Source organism: Dendropsophus ebraccatus, chromosome 4 (genome assembly GCF_027789765.1).
Source record: "Dendropsophus ebraccatus isolate aDenEbr1 chromosome 4, aDenEbr1.pat, whole genome shotgun sequence".
Taxonomy (NCBI): domain Eukaryota; kingdom Metazoa; phylum Chordata; class Amphibia; order Anura; family Hylidae; genus Dendropsophus; species Dendropsophus ebraccatus.
In genome coordinates, this window is record NC_091457.1 from 113,771,025 (window position 1) to 113,781,717 (window position 10,693).

The following is a 10,693-nucleotide window of genomic DNA, read 5'->3' on the forward strand; positions in this document are numbered from 1 at the left end:
CTCCCTTGGGTAGCGTGGGTGGACTGCGTGGAAGACTGGGTGGTGGATAAGTTACTGGACACATTATCCGCTATCCACGTGATCACCTGTTCACACTGCTGCGGTTTCAATATCGGTCTACCTTGAGACCCCGTAAGTTGGGCAAAGATGCTAGGGAGTGGATGCCTGCGGTGTGCCACTGCTACCTCCTCAACAGGTGCTGCTGTGTCACCCTGCCCTGAACCACGACCTCCTGGGGTTCACCATTTCATGAACACTGCACAGTATGAAACTTAGATAGGCCTTGCGTATGAAATATAGAAATCAGGAAAAATACTTGTGCTCCCACAAGTTTAGGGGGGGCTGTACGGTACAATCTGGTAGTGGCTGGACCTAGATACACGCTGTGATACCCCCGTCCAATGAGCAGTGAAGTTCTATGCAGGTGTACTACAAATCCCAGCAATCCAATGTAGTACAGCAAAAAAAAGAGTACACTGAGCACTTCTTAGGGGTCTGTATGCAACACCTAATGCCCCCTTTCTGCCAGCAGCCGATCAAGGCTGTTTGTTTGTATTGCTAGTATTCCCTGCCTACTGGAATGCGAAATCCTACACTGACGCTCTCCCTGACCAGCAGCAGCTCTGTCCCTGATCTCTCACAGCATGCGTCTGAAGTGAGTACTGCTGGCTGCGCATTTTATATGGCAGGGTCATCTGATCTGGCCAACCAATCGCTGCTATCGACAGGGCCGATTCTAGCTCTTCTGCTGCCTGAGGCGAGAACTGAAATAGCGCCCCCCCCCCTCAACTGAGATCAACATCATATAAACACCAAATAATTCCACCACATGATGACTGCATATCAGCACTCCATAGTGACTAAATACTATTACCAATATTGCCACTACAAGGGAAAAATTCCACCACTGACTGATCAATACCACCAGTAGTGCTACTGAATAAAAAACACTGTATAGAGTCCAGCATTACCCCCACACAGTGACAGTATAGTGATCAGGGTACAGTTACATCCAGTGACTCACAAGTGACGTCTTCTCTCATCAGAGTTGTTCACTTTCTCTTTTCTTCTACATTCAGATCCGACTCCATCATGAAGACTTCTGTTAGCCATGACTTGTTCCCGCAGCATCTATTGGACAGACATTTTAGGCTCCACAATTTAGAAGATCCCTTCTGCATCTCCACACTATTATAATCCCCATTCTCCTCACGTAGTCATAATCCCCCTTAGGCAGTTATAATCCCCCCATCTCTTCCTGTAGTCATAATCCCCCGTGTCCCCCATCTCCTCATAATCCTCCAATCTCATCATAATCCCCCCCACCTGTGTCTCACCATCTCCTCATATTCCTCCTGTGCCCCCCATAATCCTCCCATCTCCTCATATTCCTCCTGTGCCCCCCATAATCACCCCCTGTATCATCCATCTCCTCATATTCCTCCTGTGTCCCCCACAATTACCCCCTGTATCATCCATCTCCTGTGTCCCCCCACAATCACCCCCTGTATCATCCATCTCCTGTGTCCCTCCATCTCCTGTGTCCCCCCATCTCCCCACAATCACCCCCTGTATCATACATCTCCTGTGTCCCCCCCATCTCCCCACAATCACCCCCTGTATCATCCATCTCCTGTGTCTCCCCATCTCCCAATCACCCCCTGTATCATCCATCTCCTGTGTCCCCCCATCTCCCCACAATCACCCCCTGTATCATACATCTCCTGTGTCCCCCCCATCTCCCCACAATCACCCCCTGTATCATCCATCTCCTGTGTCTTCCCACAATCACCCCCTGTATCATACATCTCCTGTGTCCCCCCCATCTCCCCACAATCACCCCCTGTATCATCCATCTCCTGTGTCTTCCCACAATCACCCCCTGTATCATCCATCTCCTGTGTCCCCCCCAAGTCCCCACAATCACCCCCTGTATCATCCATCTCCTGTGTCCCCCCACAATAACCCCCTGTATCATCCATCTCCTGTGTCCCCCCACAATAACCCCCTGTATCATCCATCTCCTGTGTCCCCCCATCTCCCCACAATCACCCCCTGTATCATCCATCTCCTGTGTCCCCCCACAATAACCCCCTGTATCATCCATCTCCTGTGTCCCCCCATCTCCCCACAATCACCCCCTGTATCATCCATCTCCTGTGTCCCCCCACAATAACCCCCTGTATCATCCATCTCCTGTGTCCCCCCCATCTCCCCACAATCACCCCCTGAATCATCCATCTCCTGTGTCTCCCCACAATCACCCCCTGTATCATACATCTCCTGTGTCTCCCCACAATCACCCCCTGTATCATCCATCTCCTGTGTCCCCCCCGTCTCCCCACAATCACCCTCTGAATCATCCATCTCCTGTGTCTCCCCACAATTACCCCCTGTATCATCCATCTCCTGTGTCTCCCCACAATTACCCCCTGTATCATCCATCTCCTGTGTCCTCCCATCTCCCCATAATCACCCCCTGTATCATCCATCTCCTGTGTCCCCCCATCTCCTGTATCTCCCCATAATCACCCCCTGTATCATCCATCTCCTGTGTCCCCCCACAATCACCCCCTGTATCATCCATCTCCTGTGTCCCTCCATCTCCTGTTTCCCCCCCATCTCCCCACAATCACCCCCTGTATCATCCATCTCCTGTGTCCCTCCATCTCCTGTGTCCCCCCCATCTCCCCACAATCACCCCCTGTATCATCCATCTCCTGTGTCCCTCCATCTCCTGTGTCCCCCCCATCTCCCCACAATCACCCCCTGTATCATCCATCTCCTGTGTCCCCCCATCTCCCCATAATCACCCCCTGTATCATCCATCTCCTGTGTCCCCCCACAATCACCCCCTGTATCATCCATCTCCTGTGTCCCTCCATCTCCTGTGTCCCCCCATCTCCCCACAATCACCCCCTGTATCATCCATCTCCTGTGTCCCCCCCCCATCTCCCCACAATCACCCCCTGTATCATCCATCTCCTGTGTCCCCCCATCTCCCCACAATCACCCCCTGTATCATCCATCTCCTGTGTCCCTCCATCTCCTGTGTCCCCCCCATCTCCCCACAATCACCCCCTGTATCATCCATCTCCTGTGTCCCCCCCCATCTCCCCACAATCACCCCCTGTATCATCCATCTCCTGTGTCCCTCCATCTCCTGTGTCCCCCCATCTCCCCACAATCACCCCCTGTATCATCCATCTCCTGTGTCCCCCCCATCTCCCCACAATCACCCCCTGTATCATCCATCTCCTGTGTCCCCCCATCTCCCCACAATCACCCCCTGTATCATCCATCTCCTGTGTCCCTCCATCTCCTGTGTCCCCCCCATCTCCCCACAATCACCCCCTGTATCATCCATCTCCTGTGTCCCCCCATCTCCCCACAATCACCCCCTGTATCATCCATCTCCTGTGTCCCTCCATCTCCTGTGTCCCCCCATCTCCCCACAATCACCCCCTGTATCATCCATCTCCTGTGTCCCTCCATCTCCTGTGTCCCCCCCATCTCCCCACAATCACCCCCTGTATCATCCATCTCCTGTGTCCCCCCCCATCTCCCCACAATCACCCCCTGTATCATCCATCTCCTGTGTCCCCCCCCATCTCCCCACAATCACCCCCTGTATCATTCCTCTCCTGTGTCCCCCCCCATCTCCCCACAATCACCCCCTGTATCATTCCTCTCCTGTGTCCCCCCATCTCAGCAAAGTAAAACAAAAAACAGGCCAGCAGCTACTCACCTCACCAATCGTTCCCACGCTGTCCCTGTGGCCTCCTGGATGCTTCCTGGTCACTTCCTGGTCAGGCTGATCACAGATCTCATAGAGCAGCCTGACCAGGAAGACATCACTGGCTGCTCCAGATCACTTATAGATCGCAGCACTAACACAGCCTGCGACCTAGAAGTGAATGGCACAGAGCAGAGAACTCTTAGTTCCCTGCTCTGAGCCTCCTGTCAGCTGTGTGTGCCTCCTAATAAGGACACAGACACAGCTGACAGCAGGGGGCGCTCCTATAGTGCAGAAGCAGGGAGTCCGGCATCACACTGGAGTCCCTGCTTCTGCACGTATATTCCGTGGGCGGTACGCTATTAGCGTAGCACGCCCCAGAATACGCATACAGGAGCAGAGACATAAGTCTATGGCTGATCTCTCTGCTCCTGTAGTCAGTGAGCGGTCATGCATATAATATATGCATGAAAGCTCACTGTGCAGGGGCGGCCAGTGCCGCCCCCTGCAGGGTCGTGGGAGCTGCCGCCTGAGGCGAAGACTTCACTTCGCCTCATGGCAGATGCGGGCCTGGCTATCGACATGTATGGGTCCCAGGTGATCGCAGGATGTACCAAAGAGTCTCCTGCATATTTATTAGCTGAGAAATAGCGCCCAAACTTATAGGAAACGGATGATGAGATTTTCTCGAGTATCGCGAGATGCTTGTCCGAGTAATGAGTACCATCGAGTACCCTGATACTCGATCGAGTACCAAGCTGAAACGAGCATGCTCGCTCATCACTAATAATGATGTATCTGCTGGTCCATGCCTCCATATACCCTACATTGCTCTCCTAACACCAGTCATTGACTTCAGTATATTAATCCAGCACAATACATGTTAGTCGTAATTCTTTTACTCTGTCACTGTTCTTTGTCCAAGATTGTATGTGACACTATTTCCAATATTTATAAACGCTACCATAGTAAACAAGAGGCTAGAACAGACATTGTGTTCTTACTGCTGGTTAATAATTGGCTTATTTTTAATACTTCACTTGAACTTAGTGATGTCAGAGTCGGGATATGAATACAAGTAGCAACAAAGGTAACATGGAGAACATAGTAGTTGTAAGGCTGCTTATGTAAGGTTTGACTAAGGTAACTAAAGTCCAACAAAGGAGATGATTCTGTGCATTCACTCTTACAGAACATGTTCCCCTCCCATGTACACACACAGAACATATAATCAGTAAGGTGCATCATTCTGTAAGAAACAGACCCCAGTGCCTAGTGTTAATTCCAAAGTCACTTCCATATGAGTTTGTCCTATGTTGATCCCATTGCTGCGTCTAGGCTTACCATAAGGGGGTAAATTTGGCCATGTCTACTGACTAGTTAGTAAAGGGTTGACAAGTGTTGGTGCCAGGGTCACACCAGGTGGGGACCCACTTTTTGAAAGTGACATGATGTTCTGCAGATTTTTGGCCTGAACACTCATTTACAGTGCCTCTATATTGATTCCTTGCTCAAATTAAGAGTAAGAGTAAAAAAAAAAAAATATTGGTCAAATGTGTAACATTTTTGGCAGAGTTTGCTGTATGATCTGTCAACTTCCATTTGCTGCTCCAAAGAAAATGTAGAAAAACCCCTGAATGTTCCCTCTCACACAATAAAGAGTCCTGGAACAATGTTCTGATGTGATGAGAAGTGACGGAAAGTCAGAATCCCAGCAGTTCCGTCATGTAATCACATGGTATTCTCATAAGTATAATGAGCAATAACAGCACGCGCAGACTATAATCTTCAACCTGACTGCTTGTTTTCTTGGATCTAAACTCAACAATTATGAAATTGTCTGATGGTCTCACTGCCAAGCATCAGGAGCAGGAGACAAAGCTCTACGTAGCTTTTGGGGCCCATGTGCTTAGACTCATTCCTGACTAGTTGGATTCACCAGTCACCCATGGTGCTGTATGCATCATCTATTTAATCTTCACATACTGCTAAAAATATTATTTTAGACACAGAAGCCAATAGCTAAAAATATGAACCATGAATGATCATATTCCGCTCAATGGGCTAACAGTGTTAATTCATTCTTTTCCAGCAAAAAAAAGATCTGCATACACTATAATGGTCTTGTAAATTTGGATTTGTATGGCATGATGCCAGGGCATGGTAGGGTGAAGCCCACTTTTTAGATGGCATATAAATAAGACATTGGTGTCACCATTGAAAAATAATTATGTGACCACTTATGTATCACTCTGCTAGTCTCTAGCAGTTGGTATGTTGTACAGATGGTGGTGTCATGGGATGTGACAATCATAACCAGAGTTATAATAATGGGATGTGACAATCCAAGTATATCATCCATAGTGATTGGGCTCCCAGAACAGCTGCACGCACCTTGCAGCCAGTCTTCAATGGTTTCGGGGGGTTCCGGGCTCCATAGTCTTCATGTCTGGTAAAATACTTTTTAATCCCGTGCTTGAGGCAGGGTGAGGGCCGTGAACTAAATATCTGGGCTGTGACTAGTCACGGCTCTGTGTCCTATCAGCGTGCTGCCATTTTTAGAGCCCAATCATTCCCTTTAAATTAAGTGTTACATTGGATACAGCCAATTGAGATTTGGACATTTGGTTTATTTAGAAAAGCAAAAGAGAAGGGTCACAACCACATAATGGACAGATGGACGGTTATCATTTTGAGCTCAAATAAGGTCCTTTATTTCAAAATAACATGTTATTTTGAAATAATGGACAATATTTGGGATCAAAATGACGACCAAAAACACGGCCATCAAATGTCCAAAAAAAACCTGTTGTGTGGTCGAAGCTATATACTGTGCTATATACGAAGCTATATACTATGCGGGGAGAATCACATAAACTGTGCAGAGAAAAGCTGTACAAAAAGAACACAAGTGGAAACAGGAAAGAGTGAGCCTATAAAGAATCAATAGCCATGCTGTCAAGATGGTGAACATGGAATAAAAGTACTATACAAAACAAAAGGGCATAGTACACAGCCCGACTCTGCTGCTGCCGCTATTCCACGCAGCTGCAGCGAGCGGGTGAGTCCAGGGTGGGCCGGGGGGAGCTGCGGGGGGCTGCCCAGGTGATCGCTGGATTGTCCGGGTAGCCCATAGGATATAGCGGCGGTCTGCTGCCGACGCTCCCAGTCCACGGAGCGGAGGCAGCATATCGCTGCTATACAAGTCATTTGTCTTTCAACATGTTGAAAGACAAATGACTTCAACGATCAGCCGACATGAACGGTGTCGGCTGATCGTTGCCTCCTATTCCACGGGACGATTTTTGGCCATAACGGCAGAATACGGCCGATAATCATTCCGTGGAATAGGGCCCTAGGGCTCCAAAGTTCTGTGGAGACGCTGAAGACTCAACCAGAGGTTTTTAGGGGAACTTCAAATCTTTTCCGACCATACTGTAGTCTTATGAAGTATACTGCAAATAAATTACAGTTTTCAGATTATCTTATTTGTGGGAAACTTTGCCCTCTAGTCCTGTAGATTATTATCTACCCGGTCACATAGTGTTCATGGCTGAAATGTTTTTCTGAGAAAGTGCACACCTCAGTCCTTATTATTAGCTACCTGCATACTTTTTGTGCATGTAATAATCTGTTGTTGTAAATAGGTGTTAGGACTCGGGCCGGGCGTTCGGCTCGGCGTCCATAGCAGCCATATGTTTTTCACTAACTCTGCTCTGCTGTTCTGTGTTGTAGCAGAGGCCAGGGTTTCACTCCCCTGGCTGATCAGCTTAGGTGTTGTTTGTGTTCACTAATTATTGACTGACAGCTGACTCACCAGTTAGATGTCTGTATCTGGGCAGGACCTGGAGCCTCAGCCCCAATCAAGTCTGGGGCTGGGACTCCAGGCTCCATAAGTATCAGCCTGAGCTCTCATTCCTCGCCTGCGATAGAACCTGGTTCGCCCTAGAGTTACTTGACCTAGCCTTTAGTCTGTATTTGATTCCTGGTTACCTGACTTCTGCTATTAACCCTTTGACTACCCCTTTGGACACAATTTTGTACTGTGCTGCCCGTTTGGTATTTGACTTGGACTTCTGACTTCTCCTTATTGTGTTTTGTCTGTCTTGTATTGTTCTGAGTTTTACTCAGCCAGCCTAGGGACTGCCGTCCAGTTGTCCGTTTGCTATTTTAGAGCATCTGAGGCAAGAAGGTAGGGACAGCGGGGTGGGTGCCAGCTTCAGGGCTCACCTGTCCTTGTGTCTCCCTGTCCCCAATCCTAACAATAGGTTGTAGCTGCAAGGGTTAGTCTTCTGCATAGCTTAAATTACCATCGCAGAAATGAGGCATCAAGTTGCCTTCAACCAAAATAGTTTACTAAATGCGGGCCACCTCCAAATAACTTCTAGTGAGAAAAAAAACGATAGAATTATTTATTTTCTTTAAAAAAAAATCATGGAGATCTGCTAGATTTTGTAAAGTGCTGTATCAAAAAGAGTGCCACAGAATATGATAAAGCTGCCCTAGGTATTAGATATTTGATGGTTGCCCTCTGCTCCTTTTTGAGATGCTGAAGGGGCAGGGGAGAATTGGAGCCTTCCTTATTTTACAGTTTTCCCAGATTTACTATACAACAAAAGCGTCACCATTATATTTTGCCTAAAAGTTTGTTGATAGTTACTGAATAGCTATGGGCAGGTGATGTACGCTTAATGTTCTAATTAAAAGCCAGATGTAACCATATAGAAACTGTGAGAACATTTGTAAGTACTGAATACTTATTTTGGAACATAATGGAAATGGATAAGATAACCTTTATCCTTCATAAGTGGCTTTCCTATAATTTTGTATCCCCCCTTTGTGCTCAAAAAACAGATTTTTTGGCATAATTGCACCAAAAACCATCTTATGACTTCTGCCACATTTACTATGTGTTTACCACACTTATGTTAACACTTTCCTGTCATGTACGAAAAGAGGGACTGGTGCATGATTGAAAAAGGGGTGTGGCTTAAGCTTTTCCAAAAATTGCACTAAATTCTGCGGCACATTGAGGCGCACATTCAAGCGAACTAATAGTTGGTAAACTTAAACAAGACAGTCTGGAAAAAAAAAAGTGCAAAAATAGTGAAAAAAAATTAGCCAAGGTGTAAGTGATTACAAGGCACATAGGACACAAAGTTCCTTGTACCCAGTAGGGTGGAAAACAGACATTTGACAGTGGAACCAGCAGCAGTAATAGTACTGTATTGGACCCAGTATGGAGGAGGGGGAGGAGGAGGCAGTAGCACTTGATTGCAAACAGCCCAGTATGGTTGAAAAGAGACTATTGGAGGAGGCAGCACCAATTGATTGCACCCAGGCCAGTATGATTGGGAACAGACTATTCATGGAGGAGGATGGTCAACCTTAGAGTGGTGGCCTGGGATTCCTCGCTGATGATGTTGGTTACTGCACTTTCCAGAATACGGGTGGGATGATATCCTTGATGCCTGCTCACAGAGTCGCGTCCTCAAAAGGGATCAACAACTGGCACGACGTGTTCAAAGAAACCTGTGCACTATGAGGTTTATCACATGTGCCATACAAAGTGCATGACGCAGCCCTCCCTGCTTCACTGCAGAGACAATGTTCCTCCATTTGTGGGCTACAACACTTCCCACCGTTAGTTGACCTTGGCTCAGCCGTTCATATATCTCCTTCCTGATGGTCCAAAGGAGCTCCTGCCCACTGTGGCTTTGTTCACCCAGGCTCACAAAATGGAGGACAGCCTGAGAGCGCCAGGCCTGACATCGTTGGTAAGACACCGGGGCAGGTTGGACTGCAGTCAAAGCGGTTGATGGTTGCAAGCTGGTGAAGGCAGAACTTATGCAGAACTGGCCCCATAAAGCACCGGGGAAGTGACAGTGGCAAGAATGGGCTAACTTTCTGGTGGTCTTCTGGGGGAATGTTGACCCAATGGGCAGTAACAGACATGTACTGCCCTTGGCCATAATTAAAGGACCAGACATCAGCACTGGGGTGCACGGTCTTGGAGACCAAGATACCCAATGAGTCGCCAACATTTGTCTACACAACTGTGCAGTGATGGGACAGACGATGGGACAGCTGATGGGAATTTTTTTTTTACTTTTTTTAGTTTCTGGGACAGTGATGGGACTTTTTTTTGGACTTTTTTTGTTTCTGCGACAGTGATGGGGCTTTTTTTTGGACTTTACTTTTTTTAAACTTTTTGTTGTTGCGGCTAAACAGGGTTCTTCTATTTTTTTAACCTGATTGTGAAGATATGAACTGATTTTCCCTTAATAAATTCGATAACACTGAAGTTGCTTTCATGTGTCTTGGTTAATACTCACAGACAGCTCTCACATTACATTTTTGATTAGGCAGCACCCAGGTATATCTGAGGAGAAGGAAACACCACGATTCTCTCCAGCTCACTTAAAATGCAATCTTTAATTCATATATTATTAAAAGTCCGACGTGTTTCGGGCTGGCTTGCCCTTAGTCATGGCTCTGTTTCCTCGGGTATGAAAACGACTCACAAATAAGGAGACCGCCACCCAAGGATGGTAATGGTAAGGGACAATCATAGTCTGTTCCCCATAGTGTTGAATCGAAAGCGGCATGTATAGATCAAACCATATTGCCTCATGTACCACGTGCAGTTCTTCTGACATGGTACATGGTACATGGACATGGTTAGTACCTCCTCTTTCTCCTATTCTTCCTGCTGGTGCAATGGTGAGTGGTAACACCAGGGGTCTCAAACTCGCGGCCCCCCAGCTGTAGCAAAGCTTTGGCTGTCCAAGGCATGATGGGAATTGTAGTTTTGCAACAGCTGGAGGGCCGTGAGTTTGAGAACCCATGGGTAACACCTTGTTCATACTTGTGTTGCTTGGTGGCTGCCTTTTCCGCCGGCGACACCTGCGGAGATCAAATTATATACTAACTTCTGATGTTGTTTTTTAATGTAGC